Raw genomic sequence first — 10,368 nt, forward strand, 5'->3', positions numbered from 1 at the left:
GTTAATGATCCTGAATCCAACATCTACCAAGATTATAGCTCAAGGAACCTTTCCAAAGCACTCATTAAAGAGATTTTTTTCCTTCTCAGAAGCAAGTTCCATATGAATTCTTACTTTCTGACTCATCTGCCAAGTCCAGCACATTGCATTATGCCCCAAAGGCACCAGAGGACTGAGCCAACACGTCAAGTTCCTGCAATAAATTTAGCTTAAACTATGAGATTATTTCTCCTGGGAAGGATGTTTCACACCCCCCAAGAAATCCCCTGGACTTTTTAAATATTTTTCTCCTTATATGAGTACTTTTTATTTAAGACCAAGCAAAATATACTTCTGAACTAGATATTTTCTTTATCATTGTGCATTTGCTGTTAGTAATAAGTAGGGATGATTTAGATGTGTGCACATGCATGTGTGGTTGAAAGAGAAACCGGATTGGAGAAGGAAAAAGAGAGAGCTAGAGAGGGAGGGAGAAAGGGGGAGGTGGGGGGGGGAGGGAGGAAGAAAAGGAGAGGGACAGGAATATGGAAAAGGAGAAAGAGAGGAAAGACAAGAATGGGGAGAGGGAGGGAGGAAAGAGAGAGAAGAGGCTATTAAAATATATATGTCTATTATCTAGCTATTCTGTGGAGTGATTTTTGTGTCAATTAAGAATGTTTACAGAATATTTTTTTCTTCTGAGACATTTTTGGGGAGTCTAAAAAGTAATTTACTTCAGGCATAACATATATCCTGGCTATTAATTATATAATGTATAGATAGCTACATTTCCAATATAGAGAGTTTTTATGGAATACATAACTGCAAGAAAAATGTTCCTATAATGTGATAGGCAGAAAATGTCTCCCTATCCAAGATGTCCATGTCCTAATCCTTAGAACCCATGAATAGGTTACTTTACATGGCAGAAAGGACTTTACAGTTCTGATTAAACTAAGAATCTTGAGATGGAGAGATAATCCAGGATTATCCAGGAGGGCCTAAAGAAGTCTCAGGGGTCCTTACAAATTGAAAGGGAAGTAGGAGGTCAGAGGGAATTGTAAAGATGCTATGCACTGCTGGCTTTTGGGATTTTGTTTGTTCATTTGCTTTTTACTTTAATTCCACATAGTTAACATACAGTATTATAATAGTTTCAAGTGTATGATATAATGATTCGGCTGACTTTGGAATGCAGAAGAGGCTACTAGCCAAGAGTGCAGGCAGCCTGTGGAAAATTCAAGGGAATAGATTCTCCCCTAGAACCTCCAGAAAGAATGCAGCTCTGCCAACACCTTGATTTTAACCTAGTGAAACCCACTTCAGACTTTGGCACTCCAGAACTGGAAGATAATGTTTGCTTTTTTTTTTTTTTTAAGCTAAAAAATTTGTAGTAGTTTGTTACAGCCATAATAGGAAACAAATAGATGTAAGAATAGATGGAGAAAGTTTTTTTTTTTCCAGCAAAATGTAGCCTTTATTTATTTAAACATTTATTTACTTCCAGGAAATAAATGCTTTCTAATTTCAAGCAACTATGAGAGAACCGCTGTGTTCTTCTACACTCACTTGCCAGAAGGTAGAACTGGAAGTCACATATATGTCTATGAACAGAAATTAAAAGGTCATTATAATGATTCAACAGAAGATGAAACTCTGAACTGTGTTTAAATCTTTCTTAGAGAAATAGACCTTGCTGCATAGAAATATTCAGATGTTGCCTAAAAACACCTGTAAACACTAGCAAAATACCACTGAACTGCTTTACCAAATATCAATACTGAGGAAATGTCTGAAAAATATCACAAAGTATAAAATCATATATTAATACAAATGCCTGATTTTAAATAAAAACCTTTAGTTTTCCTCATGGTGTAGTTTTATTGTTTCTTCCACAATATTCATATGCGCAAGAAATTTCACAAGAGAACAAATCAGCAAGCTCCTAAAAACGACAGCAAATTCTTCACAAGTCAACCGGCTCTTGAACCCACAAAAAGACAGGAAGCAAGTGTGAGATTATAAAATGTTAAAGATGAAATTTCATCACAATGTACTTTTTTCAAGCTCTACTGCAAATTTAAAACAACTATCAATGTTAATTGCACTTTGTCATATGATTTGAGCTTGCTTTAAGCTCATGCACTGAAAAGAAGACTCATTTCATGCACAAAATCTGTTGCATGCCTGGTTTCCTTAAAACTACATTGAACAGGGGCGCCTGGGTGGCTCAGTCGTTAAGCGTCTGCCTTCGGCTCAGGTCATGATCTCAGGGTCCTGGGATCGAGCCCCGCATCGGGCTCCCTGCTCAGCTGGAAGCCTGCTTCTCCCTCTCCCACTCCCCCTGCTTGTGTTCCCTCTCTCGCTGTCTCTCTCTCTCTGTCAAATAAATAAATAAAATCTTTAAAAAAAAAAAAAAAAAAAAAAAAAACAAAACTACATTGAACGTTTCCAGTGCCAAAAAAAATTTGGCAAAGCTAAACTACATAAAATGAAAGTTAGTAAGCTTTTGCTTGATGTTTCTGAGTAATAATGTGAAGTCATCAAACTGATACTTAGAAATGATAGAAAGACATTATCTTGATAATTTCATTTTAGTTTCAACACCAAACATTGCAGAAAGCATCCATGTTTCTGTTACCATTTTCTAATTTAACTTAATCATGATCATCAAAATGTAGGGGTCAAAAGGTAACTGCCCCAATTCTATTTCAAGATTTGCCATGCGTCTTCCATTAGTGTGTCAATATCTGTGCCATTTACCTTCCCTTTTATAAGGTTGTGGCTGAGGGTGCTTCTGCTCTTGTTTTCCATGCCTGGAGTTTTCAGTATTTACCATATGTTGCTTTTTATCTGGTCGACTGGGTCCATATGGAGGGGAAAGAGTATGACCAAAGAAGTGTCTATATATATATATATATATATATATATATCTCCAACTTCTTAAATACCCCATCAGTATCTACTTGATATTCCTTCATGTCTTTAAGATAATCCTTAACATCAGTCAGTGAAGAGCTTCTGATCATGTGTAAAGACACCATTTAGGAAAAACTTATTGATGAATTGACCGAGTTCTCTCCAATGATGAAAACTATCCAGTTTTTCCAATAAATACATTTCAATTAACTGTTTAAATTCATCTATCCTTACAAGATTCCTGATTTTCTCCATCAAGATTCTTTCTCTGAGTTTCAAAGGACATCTTTTCTTCAGTAAGGGTCCAACATCTTGAAAGATTTCCCTTCAATGACTTATAGTCTATAAAAGATTCTTGTTCCTGTCGACATTGGGAAAGATAATCCTTCATATCATTCAGTTCATCTTCATGTATCTTTCTGACTACTGATGCTTCTGAATCTGAATTGTGCCATAGAAATGTCCCAAATCCCATGCCAATTGCAGTCACCAAAGCAAGTATAACACATTTATTGAGATTTCTGCTGAACTGGCATTTACACAACTCCCTAGAGATTCGGTTTCTTGTTCGGGGAGTAGCCGTTTCTCAGATTCTGAACTAGAAAGTCTTCTTCCTAGCATGGCATGGTCTAAAGGCAGGACTAGGCTGATGACTGGTTTCATCACTACTTGATTTATCATTTCTAGTCTGGGATGAAAATACAGTTTCTGACTGACAGAATATATACTGGCTGCTAGAAGAAAAACCAATGTTTTTTGTTTTGCTTTTTTAAGATTTTATTTATTTATTTATTTATTTATTTATTTATTTATTTATTTATTTCAGAGAGAGAGAGAAGGACAGAGAGAGAGAGAGCTTGATCAGGGGGAAGGGCATGGGAATGAGAAGGAGAGAATCTCCAGCAGACTCCACACTGGGCGGGGAGTCCCACACAGGCTCGATCCTAAGACCCTGAGATCATGACCTGAGCAGAAATCAAGAGTTGGTGTCTCAAATGACTGAGACACCCAGGCGCCCCTAGCCCATGTTAAAGTCTTCTGGACTCTGTGCTTCTTCAACAAGTATCGCTTCATGATTTCTAATTTCTTCTAACTTAGGTGGCTCAAGGGTAAGAATATCAGAATCATGACTGACAGTTCCAAAATAGACATTGTCTTCAGATGACTTTTCTTCTTTCTCAAGTGCTGATTTTGTTTCCTCCAAAGCTGGATAAGCGGTTTCTTCCATTAACGTGTACTATTTTGGCTACTCTATCCCTGCTCTGACTGCAATACTTATAGGCCCTCTTGCTCTAAAGATGTATATTCTGGAGCAAGCTCACAGCTGTCACTGGCTGTACCATGTTCAGAATTTATCATCTCTTTATCAGACCCCTCATGATTGATGACAGTCCAACCACAAGATGAATCACTGTCACTGGAATTTTCAGACCTTTTCCAGGTCTGAATGACTCCTCCACCTGAGTCTGTTGGCTGTCATGGTGGCTGCGGTCACAGCCCGTAGAAAGTACTCCAACCTTTATATTTCTCATCCTGTTCTAAGCCTTAGCTGTCTCTGTTTTGTGGTCTTCATGGCTTGGAATTCTAATTAGTGGAAGATAGGCTAGGTGGTATTGGTTTTTAAGGTGACAACACTGAGTTGTTTCCAGGAGGGCAGCAACACCAGCATCAGAGAATATTACACCTCCTGAAATGTCTGGAATTTGAGACACTCTTCCAAGAGTGTCCTTCTATAGTATCTGAATCCTCAGGGTTCACAAGTGTTCCTAATATAGAGTAAGTGTTTAGTAAATACATGTTGAATCAATAGTTAGAGAAAATGGTTGTCTATGAATAATTTGTACTAAAGGGACTTGATGAATAAAATTGTCTCCTCTACTAGCAGGTCAGTGTCTGAGTGTCACCTTGTATTCCTGTGGGGTAAGGAAAAGTGCACTTTTGAAGAAATTAGAGTTTTTATAAGAGGCAATTTAGACCCATTTTTTTAAAGATTTTTATTTATTTATTTATTTATTCATTCATTCATTCATTTATTTATTTGAGAGAGAGAGAGCAGAGTGAGAGTGAGAGCATGAGTAGGGGGAGGGGCATAGGAAGAGGGAGAAAGGAGCAGGGAGCCCGATGCGGGGCTCGATCCCAGGACCCTGGGATCATGACCTGAGCCGAAGGCAGACACTTAACTGACTGAGCCACCCAGGCGCCCCAAAACCCATATGTTTTAGAGGTAAAGAGTATAAGTATGAAGGGACATATGAGAGATGCACAGAGTATGGTGATCGGGGGTGTAGGCTCTGGTGTCAAACTGCATCGACTCCAATGCTGAATCTCTTATTTATAAGCTATATGGTTTTTTGTTTGTTTGTTTGTTTGTTTCCTAGTTATTTTTTTTATTATGTTAATCACCATACATTACATCATAGTTTTTGATGTAGTGTTCCATGATTCACTGTTTGCATATAAGCTATGTGGTTTCTGGGAAATTACTTAACATTTGTGTATTAGTTTCATCTAATGTCAAATGAAAAAATAAGTGTGCTTACCAAACAAGCTTACGGTGAGGAATGAATGATTCAGTACAAGCAATGTTCATAGAAACATAGCAAAATGTACTGGACACAAAAAAGGAGCTCTAGGTAAGCCCCATAAGGTGAAATGGAGTGTTTGGGACAGCAGTGAAAGCGATGTGATTTTTATTAAAGTGGTGTGATTTTATGAGAAAAAGGGTTCATGAGATACTGAAGATAAACTTCCCTATTAAAACATTTCCCTAGAGCAAGTCCTGGGCATTAAAACAACCTGACATTAACACTTCACTGGTTTAGGAATATTTTTCTTCTTCACCATCTCTTCATACACACTTTTGATGGATTTTCACCCTTTTTTAAAAAATATTTATTTATTTATTTATTTGAGAGAGAGAATGAGAGACAGAGAGCATGAGAGGGAAGAGGCTCAGAGGGAGAAGCAGACCCCCTGCCGAGCAGGGAGCCCGATGTGGGACTCGATCCCGGGACTCCAGGATCATGACCTGAGCCGAAGGTAGTCGCTTAACCAACTGAGCCACCCAGGTGCCCCGATTTTCACCCTTTTAAAGTCATAGGCTCACATTACTGACCTCATTAGCAAGGGACAAAGAAAAGCTGCATAATCAGTTGATAATAAAAATTACTGTAGCCTCTAATGATCAATTAATTGAAATAATAGCTGCAAAATGCTTACAACAAAGGAAGCAAGCACAAAATAATGGCTGTTATTAAATGTCTGCTTGTATATTATACCAAGTCAGGATAATGCTGCTCCTGGAATTTGTGTGTAGGTTGCTGTGGGCCAGTGGACACAGCCAGTTTGTAGATAGTACCACTCCAAGAGGCATACTATTTATGAAATAATTGTTCACATTATAGCTGTCATTGATAAAAATGCCATTATGCCTTTTAATGTCTTTTTAACTCTATTTTTTAAAAAAATTATTGATGTACAATGTACATACAACAAAATGTACAGATTTCAAGTGTTCATTTTGATAGGTTTGACAGTTGTATACCATGTAACCACTGTCCAAAACAAGATATAGAACTTCTCCATCATCTCATAAAGTTCTTCCTGCTCATTATCAGACAGTAAGAACCTACCTTATCACCACCTTGGTAACAAAGTCAACCACTTTCTGATTTTTATGACCTTAAAATTATTCTGTTTGTTCTTGGATGTCATCATACACAGGGAATCATAGAAATGTATTCTTTTCTGTCTGGGTCCTTTTGTGCAACATAACATTTATGAGATTCATCTGAGTTGTGAGTATATCAGTAGCGCATTCCTTTTCATTGCTCAGTAGTACTCCACTGTGAATACAGTGGGATTTGATTGTCCATTTCTTCTTCATAGTAATTTGGTTTCCATCATGGTGTTATTATGAATAAGGTTGCTGTGCATATTCTTGTCAAAGATTTTATGTTGACATATGTTTTCATTTCTTTTCAATAAATACCTGATTTAAGATGGGTTGTAGGCCTAAATGCAAAAGCTAAAATTATAAGTCATCTAAAAGAAGTGATAGAAGAATATCTTCAAGCCATTCAGGGAAGCAAAGATTTCTTAAATAGATGCATAAAGCACTAACCAGAAAAGAACAAAATTGATAAATTGGACTTTGTCAGAAGAAATATTCTCTGTGTCTAAAGATGTCATTTAAAAAAATGAATGAGCAAGCAAAGGAGTAGGAATAAGATATTTGCAATTTGTAAAACCAACAAAGAATTTTGTCCAGAAAATATATAGAACTAATACAAATCAACAGTAAAAAGACAAAGAGCCAATAAAAGGGGGACAAAACATTTGATTGGACAATTGGCCACATAGATACCCATTAGAGGACTTGTATTACCTCATTTCAAGGCTTATTTTACCCTAGAGTATTCTTACAGTGTGATATTGCCAAATGGATACAAAAAATAAGTGTATGAAACAGAACAGATAGGCTCAGGAAGAAATTGGATATATATTTAACTAATTCTCCTTTTAAACCATTCTGCTGATACTTGTTGCTCCATTTTCTCTTTAATACCTTAGTGTTCTCATTGTTCTTCTGTTTCTATGACCTCCTCTCATAATATCACAAAATCATTCCCAAATTCCCACTTGCTTCTAACTCTCCTCTCTCTCACTAGAGCATGTTATCAACCATGTAGTAAGAAATATTGTTTTTTCAACAAAACAATATACTATGCCATCATTGACTGGTAATTTATTTAATCTTTTTTTTTTAAGATTTTATTTATTTATTCATGAGAGACAGAGAGAGAGAGGGAGGGAGGCAGAGGCAGAGGGAGAAACAGGCTTCTCACGGAGCAGGGAGCGGATGCGACTTGATCCTAGGACTCTGGGATCATGACCTGAGCTGAAGGCAGACGCTTAACCAACTTCTGACTCTGAGATCATGACCCTGAGATCATGACCTGAGCAGAAACCAAGAGTCAGATGCTGGAGTGGTGGGGGTGGGAGGAATGGGGTGGCTGGTGATAGACATTGGGGAGGGTATGTGCTATGGTGAATGCTGTGAATTGTGTAAGACTGTTGAATCACAGACCTGTACCTCTGAAACAAATAATACATTATATGTTAAAAAAAAAAAAAAGTAGGAAAGGAAAAATGAAGGGGGGCAAATTGGAGGGGGAGACGAACCATGAGAGACTATGGACTCTGAGAAACAAACTGAGGGTTCTAGAGGGGAGGGGGGTGGGGGGCGGGTTAACCTGGTGATGGGTATTAAAGAGGGCACGTTCTGCATGGAGCACTGGGTGTTATACGCAAACAATGAATCAGGGAACACTACATCAAAAAACTAATGATGTAATGTATGGTGACTAACATAAGAAAAGAAAAGAACTCAAAAAAAAAAAAAAAATCAGATGCTTAACTACTGAGCCCCTAGGCGCCTGTAATTTATTTAATCTTATTTGTAGACCAACAACTTATTTGTTGATACAAATATATTTCTCTTGGTTGATTAAGGAAATGTGCTAAAGTGAAACAAACATTGCAAGAATATAAGGTTAACATGAGAAAAGGGTCAGAAATTGTCTCGTGACTCTCCTTATGTCACACTATATAGGAGACCCTGATGTCATATCTGTGTATAAAAAGGCTGTTATTTCTTGACAATTCAAGTCTCAGACATCTCACTGGAAATGATATGAGATACACTACTTTATCTCAAACTAGAACCCATATAGGCCAATCTTTTTTAATGTTAGATTTATTTAAAAGTCCTCAGTTTCTGGTCTCCTCAGCATTGTGGTGTGGTAAGCTGTTAGTGGTATTTTTAATTACATGATCTACACTTGAATATTAAAAATGAGAATAAGCCATAGTAATCAGTAGTAACAAGGAAAGAATGATAATCCAAGACTATAAGGTTCTTAAATCGAATGCTTCACAGTCTTTTTTTCAGAAGTATTATAAATCTTGATTTGGGGAAATATTTTCAGTTCTACAGATTACTTCGAATAATATGAATCAAAGAGAAAACATCACTACTGGGAGGTTTAAAATGATTTTATTTGTTAAACTAAAGGAATCCCCAACTGGGGGCTCTTTGTGCATTTCTGAAAATCATAAAATGATAGTTCTATAAGAAGTCTGCTTTTATATTTGAAAATTTATTACCATCATCCAGAAGGCTGAAATCAATAAATTAAAAAAAAATTGTACCCAAATGAAAAAAAAAATAAAGAAAAAAGAGAGAAGGAAAAAACTCAACTTGTTAGTGTTTCAGAGACAGATTACATCCAACAGCATTAATGTTAAGAAACATGTATAGCAGGCAGGGTACCTGGGTGGCTCAGTTGATTAAGCGTCAGACTCTTGGTTTCCACTCAGGTCATAATCTCAGGGACATGATCTCAGAGTCCTGAGATCAAACCCCACCTCAAGCCCCACCTCGAGCCCTGCCTCGAGCCCCTTCACTCAGCGCAGATCTGCTTGAGATTCTCTCCCTCCCCCCTCCCCGCTGCCCCTCCCCTCCCCATACTCACTCAAGCTCTCTCTCTTTCTTAAAATACATACATACATACATACATAAAATCTTTAAAATAAAAGAAGCAAGTATACCAGGCAGGAGGATTTCTTCTTAAATATTGCATTTAAAAATTAGCCGAGAAGTAAACACAATGGCAGAGGCAAATCACAAAATTGGAAGTGACACTGCTCAGGCTTCTAGAATAGGGGGAAACAAGAGTTTCCACTGAATGCACTAGCCTGACAATCACATCCATTTCGGTGCGTGCCAGGGCCAGGAGTTGGGGAGGACCTCCCAATAGCAGCCCTCTCCCGTTCAAATTGCAAAATGGAGAAAAAAGCAAGAGAAAGGATTTCTGGTTTATTTTGGTAATTTTCTAACACATGAAGAAAAGTACCACTGATACCCGAAGACATAGCATATTCTGATCAGTATGCTAGGTGCTTTTACACACTACCTTACCTTAAAACACTACGTTAGTTTCAAACCTTCTCAGGAGATATTTTTATGGATTGGTTTCATGATTTTCATTTGCTTACTTATTATTTGCTTATTTATTACAAATGAAGATTTTAAATTTGAGAGAGGTTGAGGAATAGTCTTCAAGTCACAGTCAGCACTGAAATTTGAGCCCAAATTTGAGTTGGGCTAACTCAAAACTTCTATTGTTCCCACTACCAGGTCAGTATTGTTCTCTGGTTAAGGACACGGACTTGGTAGCGGGATTCCTGAGTGAAAATCCTGACCCTGTCATTCATTCATTGTTTAAGTTTGAATAAGTCATTTGATCTTCCTAAAAACTATGTTTCTCGAATATAAAATGGGAATAAGAACCTGTCTCAAAAGACAATGGTGAGGATTAAAGATATTAATATATGTAAAGCCCTGGTAAGAGCTCCCTGAACATAATACGAGCTCAATAAATTACCACTGTTATTGACACACTATAT

The 10,368-nt window shown here is 37.3% G+C and overlaps 1 pseudogene; it reads right to left on the reverse strand.

The window, feature by feature from the left end:
* Positions 1–2,626: 2,626 nt before the first annotated feature.
* On the reverse strand, positions 2,627–5,742 carry LOC118521293 (cell cycle progression protein 1 pseudogene; annotated as a pseudogene).
* Between the last annotated feature and the right edge of the window lie 4,626 nt (positions 5,743–10,368).

The sequence above is a fragment of the Halichoerus grypus genome, chromosome 3, assembly GCF_964656455.1.
Source record: "Halichoerus grypus chromosome 3, mHalGry1.hap1.1, whole genome shotgun sequence".
NCBI classification, from domain to species: domain Eukaryota; kingdom Metazoa; phylum Chordata; class Mammalia; order Carnivora; family Phocidae; genus Halichoerus; species Halichoerus grypus.